We start from the raw sequence: 10,835 nt of genomic DNA on the forward strand, positions 1-10,835 counted from the left end.
TCCAGCTACCCCGGCGCTGATCCGGCCGGATGAGGCCTGTGGCCCTACTCAGGCCGGTTTCTGCTTCCCTAACTAATGCAGTCTCAGGTCCCGCCTTGTTCCCATTTCTAAGAAGGGGAAAGGTGTCCACACTTTGGTCTTCGTTCTTCTTGAATTTCATGTGTTTAGCAAATTGTATCTTATATCTTGGGTATCCTAATTTTCTCGGCTAATATCCACTTATCAGTGAGTACATATTGTGTGAGTTCCTTTGTGATTGGGTGACCTCACTCAGGATGATGCCCTCCAGTTGACCCCCTTTTTAAATCAACGAGTTTTGAATGTGTCACTCTAAAGTTAATCTCCAATGCACCCGTGCTGGGAGGAGAGGAGTAGGAGGTATTCAGGACTTAAGGGCTCTGCCTTAGTCAATGGTTGGTGTCATTACCACAGGAGCAGACTCCTGGGATCGTCACAAAAGCCAGCTGAGCCTCTCATCGTGCTCTCTGGTCCTTCCCTGTTTTGCCCTGGGATGTCAAAAACAAGAACTTCTCTAGATGCAGAGCCCACAGCTTTACACTTCCCAGTCTTTAGAGCTCTATCTAGCAAATGGTTTCACTCTTTTCAACGTATCCAGTCATTGGTAAAGTAGCATAAGAAGAACTAGGACAATGACCCACCCTGACAGCCCCTCCCAAATGTCTGCTGAATACTTGTTCAGTGAATGGATGGATAAATTTCCTATGTTTATAGGAAGGCATGTCTGGTAAGGCAGAACAGACAGGAACTTGGGGGACAGATAGATTTCATACTCATAACCTGAAATGTGTCAAACTGGGAGAACATAGAGCTAAACACATTCCTTAGGTGGAGAAGCTGACATTCCTGTCTGAAGAGTCCCTCTTCTTCTTTTTTTTATTAGATATTTTCTTCATTTACATTTCAAATGCTATCCTGAAAGTCCCCTAAATCCTCTCCCCTGCCCCCCTACCCATCCACTTCCACTTCTTGGCCCTGGCATTCCCCCGTACTGAGGCATATAAAGTTTGCAGGACCAAGAGACCTCTCTTCCCAATGATAGCAAACTAGGCCATCTTCTGCTACATACGCAGCTAGAGACATGAGCTCTGGGGGTACTGGTTAGTTTATATTGTTGTTCCACCTATAAGGTTGCAGACCCTTTCAGCTCCTTGGGTACTTTCTCTAGCTCCTCCATTGGGGGCCCTGTGTTCCATCCAATAGATGACTGTGAGCATCCACTTCTGTATTTGCCAGGCACTGGCATAGCCTCACACGAGACAGCTATATCAGGGTCCTTTCAGCAAAATCTTGCTGGCATATACAATAGTGCCTGCATTTGGGGGCTGATTATGGGATGGATCGCTGGGTGGGGTAGTCTCTGGATGGTCCATCCTTTTGTCTTAGCTCCAAACAGGAGTCCCTCTTCTAACACAGGGTGTTTGTGTGTGTATGTGGGGAAAGATGGGTAAGGGAGCACACTGGCTTTCACCAAACATCCTTCTATATCTTTCTCTGCCTTTGGTGGCAACTTCTTCATTATTCCAGTGTTCTGGCTTCACAGTGGAACTGGTGGCTGTGTGTTATCATATGCTGTGCCCAGAGGACTTGACACCCATTTATAAAACAGAACAAAACAAAACAAAACAAAACTTCTTTTTCCTACAAAGGGATTTAAGCAGGAACATTGTTTGATTCTATTTTAACTATTAAAAACCAAATGAAGCCGGGCAGTGGTGGTGCACACCTTTAATCCCAGCACTTGGGAGGCAGAGGCAGTTGGATTTCTGAATTCGAGGCCAGCCTGGTCTACAAAATGAGTTCCAGGACAGCCAGAGCTATACAGAGAAACCGTGTCTTAAAACAAAAACAAAAACAAAAACAAAAACAAAACAAAACAAAACAAAAAACAAACAAACAAAAAACAGAACAAATGAAACCAAGGCAACCTATCTCGTGCCTGTTGCTATGGTTTCCTAGTTTCTTCATGTCTTTATTTGTCTCTCCTGCCATCCCAGGACTATCTCCCCATCCCTGAGCTTTGGACCAGCCATAGGATCTCAGTTTGGGACACCCATTACCATTCTCTGTGACCATCTTGGGATTCTTTTTCTTTAGAGCCTTCAGCTTCCCCATCACCTAGTCAGACAGAGGGCCCTGGTCCAATACAAGGGAAGCCACACTTTCCTCTAGAATACGCTGAGGAACAAGGACTCAGTCACAGTTAGGTTCCCCAGAATTGGGCTCTGAGACAAAGCAGTGAGGGAGCTTATTGGGATGTGTCTTCTGGCCAACACTAGGACAAAGGAGGGAGGGCAGTAGCCAAGGAGAGAAGTAGATGTAGCTGTGATGTGCCAGTGAAGTCTTGGCCAGGTTGTAGGCAGGTTCAGACTGGGATGAGGCCTTTGGAACTATCTAGAGTTGTTCTTTTATATCCCTACATGGACCAGACACTGGATACGAACCATCCTAGGGAGGAGACATGACCGTGGCTGAGGTAGGATTTATTTATTTATTTATTTATTTATTTATTTATTTATTTAATGTATGAATGCTCTATCTGTATGTACACGTGGATTCCAGAAGAGGGCACCGGATCTTATTATAGGTTTCTGGGAATTGAACTCAGGACCTCTGGAAGAGCAGCCATGCTCTTAACCTCTGAGCCATCTCTCCAGTCCAGAAGAGGTGATTCTTATGAGTAGAGAGCATTCTTGCAGCCATCAACATCTCAGTGATGGGGTGGGGGTGTCATAGCTTTGTCACTGAAGGGACTCTAGACAGTTGTTTAAAGAGAACACAGAAGGTCTTGTTCTAGGAGTTTATAAAACAGAATCTTGGTTATGTTTCCCAGCCCTTTTCAGTGCTGGAGACGAAGGCTATGTTCTCACACACACATGCTCTCTATTGAGTCCCAACCCAGGCCCTGGATTCCGTTCCCACAGGCTTCAAGTCCCAGAACTGGTTTAGAAAATGGCCATATTCCCTGGGCCTCCATGTCCATGAAAAGGGTTACTATCACGTCCTCTAAGGTTGTCATGAAGCAAGGACAAGGTGGGAGGGGAAGAATCTTACACTTGAGTGAGGCTGTGCAATGTCACCATTCCTAATCCTATGGGCTATGCTCCCTGTGGAGGGAGAGGAGCCCTTTAGGCTGAAGCTTGTTCCTATCTCTAGGAGGGAAGGAGGCAGCTAAGATTTGGAAAGTACCTGAGATATGCCCTGAAAGCAGGCCTGTGGCAGAGGCCAGCACTGGACAAGCTTGTCAGCGAGTGGGAGACAGTCATGGGCTGGGCTGTTTACACAATTGGTTAGTTCAAATTCAAACTTCTTTGTTGTCATGTCCTACTCTGTCTATTCCTTTAGGTTTGAGAGTTTAGGTTTAGGTTTTCCTGGTGGGGAAAGTCATGAGCCATAGGTTTCCTGAACCCTCTCTGCCAAGTGAAAGAGCAGGAGGGCTCTGGACACAGGGGTCTAGAACATTCTGTGGTTCCCTGAGTTCATAGCAGGAGGGCTCTGTTCCTCTAGGCTTATGCTGGGGACCTAGAAGGGAGAAGAAGCTGGAAGCATGGAAGTAGAGAAGGGCACACACGAGGGAAGCTTTCCTGGTTTGCATGCCTATCAAGGGCATGGAGATTATTCCACTTCAGCATCACAAGGTCCACTCAAGGCTCCTTTAAGGCTCTATGTCTGTCCAGGGCATCCTGAGACATGGGAGCTCAGGAACCACACAACTCTGAGAGGAAGCATCCTCAGCAGAGGGATTGCAGCTCCTGGGGGAGGGTCTCCCTAGCTGAGCTCAGGAGCTCAGGGGTCTCAGCCCTGCTCCTCTTTGCTTCTTCTTGTCTTCTTCTAATGAGAGAGTCACATCAGGCAGAAAAATCTCATAAAAGAGATTTATTGGAGGGTCCAGGGTGTGGAGGGATGAATTCAGGGATGGCTGCCCTCTGTGCCCAGGAGTAAACAGCAGGGAAATGGACAATGGACAGGGTTTATATAGGGTTTCTGAGGGGGTAATTTTCAGAGCAGAGATTTCCAGATTGAGGATTGATGGGATTTCAAGTCCTGAGCTTGGACAGGTCAGGCATTTGTGGGTATTCCTGTTCAGAAATTGGTGAGGTTTTGTGCTCATAGATTGGTGGTTTGAGTGGCTGATTGCAACCCCACTAATCTGGCTAAGATAGGAGATATTATATAGGAAGATAGGGAGCCCCATGCAGCTTTTCTAGAGAAAATTGTGACAACATTCTGGACTTATACCCTTACCCTGCTAGACCTGGAGTCACCAGAGAACAAGTCAGCAATGATGATAACTTTTGCCAATCAAACAGTAACAGACATAAAGAGTAAGTCACAAAGAGTAGATAAGATACACGAAAAGTCCCTACAAAAAATGTTGGAAAGTACATAATAACCAAGAGTCTCCTGAAGACAAAACAGGCCTGATCCAATGCCATATAAACAGGGGATTCGGCTACAATCTTCCTGGCCACTGCAGCTGACATGAATGTGGAAAAACAATGACAACTATGACATCTAGTGGATGTCAAAGGTAAGAGACCATCAAGAACAGCTAAGCCCAGCTTCCAAACAAAAACCAATCTACATATTGTAAAAGATAGGACATTAGATCAAAGATTGCCCTAAGAACCCTCTAGAAAGATAGAAGGATTGCAAAAGTGCTGAAAATAGAACTAAGTGACTAGGAGAGATGGCTTTTCGGCCTCCTTCCGGAACCCAGGGTGACCATCAAAGTGGAAGGGAGACCTATCAAGTTTCTAATAGATGCAAGAGCTAGACATTCAGTCCTCATAGAGGTGCATGGAAAATTGTCAAACAAAAAGTCATGGGTATAAGGGGCTACAGGCATGAACCAATACACATAGATTACCCAAAAAATTGCAGACCTCTGAGCGGGCTGATCATCCCACCCTTTTAAAACCATGCCAAATGTCCCTACCCCTTTGTAGGAAGAGACTTACTAACCAAAATTGGGGCTCTAATGACTTTTGACCCTGAGGGGATTTCCATCACAGGTAGAGATGGACAGATAATACAGGTCCTCATTTGATCTTTAGAAGGTAAATATAGACTACACTGAAGAACTGAGCCCACTAGAGAAGACATCTACATATGGCTACATGCTTGATGGACAGAGGTATATGGGGACAGTATGATTCTGGGACTGTCTAGGCCTCAGCCTTACCTGCCTACACTTCAGCCCAATGAGCAGAGTTGATTGCCCTGACAAAGGCCCTCAACTTGGACAAAGAAAAGCAGGTTAATATTTATACTGATAGCAGATAGGCCTTTGCCTTTACACATGTTCATTGGGGCCATCTATGAAGAGAGGGAACTACTTATGGCAGAGGGAAAGACCTTCAAAATTAAACAAGAAATTTTAGACTTATTACAGCTATCTGATTACCCGAAAAGTTGGCAATAATTCATTTCCCTGGCCACCAAAAAGCAACTAATGAGGAGGCCAGAGGCAATAAAAAAGCAGATGCAGCCACCCTTAACCCTACCCTGGCCCTAGATTGCCAAATCCTGGGCCACTCACTGTACCAGAAAATACTATCCTAAATATTCTAAGGACATTGCTTACATAAAAAAGAATTGGCCTATGACTCACAAGTCTAAAGACTGGCGGCTCACTAGAGGTGGTAAGTTATCCTGCCTAAAGACCTCACTAAGAAATTGCTCCAACATATCCACCAGACTGCCCACCTGGGTACCAGGAAACAGGATCTTATTCAACATGTGGACTTGAAGGTTTTTCACCTAAAGTTTTTAGTGGAACAAATTGCCTCTAAAATCTTCACCTACAAACTCACAGATGTAGACCATCATCACAAAGAAAGGGGCTCTCAAAAAGGAGGAATCAGACCATTAAGAAATAGACTTCACTAAGGTAAAACCAGGCAAACATGGTAACTCCTGTTACTCAATTTTGGGCCCTACATACTTAATAGCCTTGTTAACTTTGTCAAAGACCAAGTTGATACTGTACAACTCTTGGTCCTGATGTCTCAATATCAACCATTAAACAAACTTATGACCATAGATACTAACGTCTGTTTTAGGTGCTTGTGAAAGGGGGAATAGAGAGCCCAACTGAAATGAAGAGTCCAGCTTTATTTTACAGATTATATTTTGCTTTCAGACTCCATTTTATAAATAATGAGCCCTCTAAATGAACTCAGCTAATAGAAAAACACCAATTTGTTCCAAAAACAGTGTCACCTTGACAACAATCACAATACCCCTGGGCAAATAACCACTCCATTCCTAGCAACAACCAATTAGTACTTAAGGAAAAAGTACCTAATGTCTTAAAGTAGATTAATTAAGCTAGCAACCATTGTTCATACCAAGCTAAAATCATAACTAGCCAACAAAAGTGCACCAAACAAATGTCAACCAATTATATAACTGCTAAATTGAAAAGTCCCTCATCCTACACCATGATAAAAATCAAGGCTTGTACCAGGTAAGGACCTTCCATACTTTTCATGTCCTAGAGAGGTTAGAAGGTCCAAACTCGAACTTAAATACTCTACTTTTATATACAAGTAAGACTACTGATGTCTCTAGTGGTCTTTGGACACCTCGAGATATAGACATATCTTTGTGAATCATTTTTTCCTGCCTGTTGTCAAGCCTGCAGGGAATCACCACAAAACTACACAGCAATAACACTCAGTATCTATGGTCTTAATTCCTCAATAAAAAGACACAGACTAATAGATTGGATTAGAAAACAGGATCCAACTTTCTGCTGCTCCCAAGGAACACGCCTCATCAAATATTATTTTGGCACAAACTGGAATTATCTGTGAGGAGGAACCTCAATTGAGAAAAGGCCTCCATCATATAGATTGTAGGTAAGTCTGCAGGACATTTTTTGATTAATTAATGATTGATGTAGGAGAGCCTAGCTTACTGTGGGCAGTATCACTTCTGGAATATTGGTACTGTGCTGTACAAGAAAGTAGGATGAGCAAGTCATGAAGAAGAATCCAGTAAACCTTGTTTCTCCATGGCCTCTAAGTTCCTGCCTCCAGGTTCCTGACTTAAGTTCCTACATTGATTTTCCTTCATGATGAACTATTTTGTGGTAATTTAAGCTGAAGTAAATCCTTTTCTTCCCAAGTTGCCTTTGGTCTTGGTACTTCATCACAGCAAAAGAAACCCTTACTCAGACATAATAATCCTATAAAAATGAGAGTCTTTTCATTGAGCCATATTCATGCATGCATATATTTATACACGTATGTATATGTATTTATATATGTTTATCATCTATCTATCTATCTATCTATCTATCTATCTATCTATCTATCTATCTATCTATCTGTCTGTCTGTCTGTCTCACTGTGTCTATATCATACTTTGATTGCATTTATTCTCTTTAACCCATTTCCCCTTTTTTTCTACTTATCTCCTTTCTGTTCTCTAATAGTCACTGTGGCAGTTTGAATGAAAATGGCCCTCATAGATTCATGTGTTTGAATGCTTGGTCCATAGGGAGTGTCACTATTAGGAGGTGTGGCCTTGTTGGAGTAGGTGTGGCCTTATTGGAGAAAGTGTGTCATTGTGAGAGTAGGCTTTGAGGTCTTACATGCTCAAGTCTGGCCAGTGTGACACAGAGTCTCCTTCTACTGCCCGTGGATCCAGATGTAGAAATCTCAGCTACCTTTTAAGCAGCATGTCTGCCTACATTCTGCTATGATTCCTGCTATGATGATAACAGACTAAACCTCTGAAACTGTAAGCCAGACCTAATTAAATGTTTTCCTTTATAAGTCTTGCCATGGTCATGATGTTTCTTCACAACAATAAAATTCTAAATAAGACAGCCACTCTATTACTTTATTTTTTTTCTATTTTCTCATTTATTAACAAAATGCAGACAGCCATTTCGGAGTACCAACTTAGATGTTTCCTATTATATACACCAAATTTATTCATTACCAAGAAATTTCTTGCAACATAAAAGGTGAGATAATTAAAATATTTGCTTTAGAATACAACCAACCTATCCAGTTCATCTTTCTGAGACTGTCTGACATGACCAGCATGGTGACACATTCTTTTGTATGAACCTGAACCTTCCTGTTCAGAACCCCGGAGGTTAGGTAATTAAAGTAGCGCACAAGGACCCACAGTTCTCAGTTCTGTCAAACTGTTACTAGGTTTAAAATCTTTTTTTTTCAAAGACAGGTGGAAAATTGTGGGATTACTTTATACAGTTTTTAAAAAATATTTCTCCAACAACTTAATTAAAAGGACCTAAAATGGCCCTGTAAACAGTGTCCTTGGAATGCTTGTTAGTGTCGGGATGAGGACCACTTCCCACCTCTACTACTGTCCCTTCTGTTATCATAGTCATGGCTCCAGGCATCATGATTCCTGTCGTCATAAGAGAAATCCTCTAGGCCTCCTCTGTAATGATAGTCAGACTCACGGTCAGAGTAGCCCTGCTCACAGCTATAGAGTCTATCTGCTAGGTAGGGGTGAGAATTCTTTCTTTTACGCTGTGATGACAGTGCATCTTGGCACAACTGGGAGCTGGAAGACTGGTTAAAGGTATGGCCATGTGATTGAGCTGATGGTGAAAATCCCAACTGATCTGCATGTGGAGAACCAAATTTCCCCGCCTAAGACATCTGTCTGAAAGCATTCTTTATCTACCACTGCTTGCCGCTGATAACCTTCTGGAGAAGAAAGGACCTCTGGACCATCTAAGCTGTCAGAGTCATGTTACCCACTGTCCTTTCATAGCTGTTAGGAGATGTGGAGGTTGGGCTTAAATTTCCAACATGATGCTGGTGATATGACATACTGGCATCCTGAGAGGCGTGACTACTTTCTGATCCAAACTGAATTTTGATAGGCCTACCGAAAAGTTTGATTCCGTTGAGGAGATTCATGGCATAGGGAACAGACACTTTGTGTTTGAAGTTCATGAATGCAAACTGTTTCAGTTTGCTGTCTTTATCTATTGGGATTTTCACCTTTATTACCAGCCCAGCCTGGTGGAACAGCTCGAAGAGGAGCTCCTATGTCACCTTTGTCTCCAGGTTACCCACAAAGTCGGCCACTGAGTCTGCCGCCCCCCACCTCCACGCCATCCCAGTCCCTACTTTTAAATTTTTTAAAGTTTTTTTTTTTTTCCCTGTCTGTTGCTCAGATTATTCTTAAACTATTTTGAACTCCAGTGATTTACCTGCTTTGGCCTCTTGAGTAATGGTCTGATAAGCCTCTGCCAGCAAGTCCAGTTAAAATGTAAGCTCTATCATGAAAAAAAATCTTGGAAATGGAGAAATAGAAGACTCTAAACAAAAAAATACAAGACATTTCTTTCCTGAGAATTTTTCCCTTTTCAGCCAGAGTCTACAGTGCTTCAGAGGGCAGAGCTGGAGAAATGATCAAAGCCCTTTGGAGGATTTCAGATCATGTGTGGATCTCAGACATTGGAACAGAAGCTGTGAAGTGGAAGTTGCCTTGGAGACCTCAAGATGTTAGAAATGCCAGAGCCAACACGGGCAGAGGAAATCTGCTAATGGAGTGGATGACAGCCCAAGATAAAGAAGAGCATTGTAGCTAACAAAGCAGAAAGGATTTGACATTAGGCAGAGTTGACATTAGACATGGAGATGCAGAGATTGGAGTTTGCCCAGATGGTTTTCTATCTTGCTTTTGGTCCAGTATTCCCTCACTATGACATTTTGGAATGGTAATTATAGCCTGTTATCCTGTGGTTAGGAGCTGTTTGCTGCTTTTCTGAAGGAGAGAGAGAAAGAGAGAGAGAGAGAGAGAGAGAGAGAGAGAGAGAGAGAGAGAGAGAGAGAGAGATAGGCAGAGAGACAGAGACAGAGACAGAGACAGAGACAGAGAGAAGCCTGTCTGCCAGTCAGAGTCAGGCATGTTAGGGTCTGTTGACAGGTTTCCTGGCCTGCTGAGGCATGAAACAATAAGAGAAGGTGCATTTGAGGCTCAAGGTGAGGGACTGAACATTCTATTGACCTTGGTGGAACAAGATGAGAACAAATGTCTTATGTGTATACTTCAGCAATTGTTTCTGTTAGCTTGTGGCTTTGCTCCCCATGGTACTGTGTAGTATAAAAAGGCTGAGAAAAACAAACTCAAGGCTGGCTGGCATGGTATTGACCGCCAGCCCTCCAATATCTGTCTCTTGTATCTTCTTTCTGCTTTTCCTGTCGCAGACCTTCTTTTTCCTGTGCCTGCGTAAGAATGAGTCTCTCGAGCGGATAGGCAAAGAGTCAGATGGTGACAGAAAGAATCAAGCACACAAGAGAGGTGTTGAATCTGAATGTAATTTTCTGGTCGAGCTTAGACTAATTATATTACAGCGAGTATCATCAATAGTAAAACATAACAGATACGGTACATTGAAGTTTCCCAGGTGCAAGAGGAGTGACTACAAAAAGAATTTGCAGGAACCAGATGAATGTTTAGGTTAGAGATAAGTATCGCTCCAGATGCAAGAGGAGTGACTTCAAAAGGACTATGTTTACTTAGAGATTAGTGCCTGCTTCAACCCTGGCCAGGCAAGAGTTTGTTGCTCTAGGGGGTTTAACTCTTGACAGGCTTTAAGAGTAATGTAGTGTCACTGACCCCGAAATTCTCTAGGCCTTGTTAAATTTTATCTAGTTTGGAGAATTCCCATTATCAGGATAGTATATCAACTTGCTCTGGTGTGGAATGTAGTTTATAGTAAATATTTCTATCTCAGTGAGACTTTTAGTCTCTTTNTGCAGATAACTGAGCTAATGGCTAGTGCTTTTATTGTTTTATAGCAGTGCTTAATT

At 42.9% G+C, this 10,835-nt stretch overlaps 1 pseudogene; it reads right to left on the reverse strand.

The window, feature by feature from the left end:
• Positions 1-8,324: 8,324 nt before the first annotated feature.
• On the reverse strand, positions 8,325-9,134 carry LOC110304514 (annotated as a pseudogene).
• Between the last annotated feature and the right edge of the window lie 1,701 nt (positions 9,135-10,835).

This window comes from Mus caroli, chromosome 11, assembly GCF_900094665.2.
Source record: "Mus caroli chromosome 11, CAROLI_EIJ_v1.1, whole genome shotgun sequence".
In the NCBI taxonomy this organism is placed as follows: domain Eukaryota; kingdom Metazoa; phylum Chordata; class Mammalia; order Rodentia; family Muridae; genus Mus; species Mus caroli.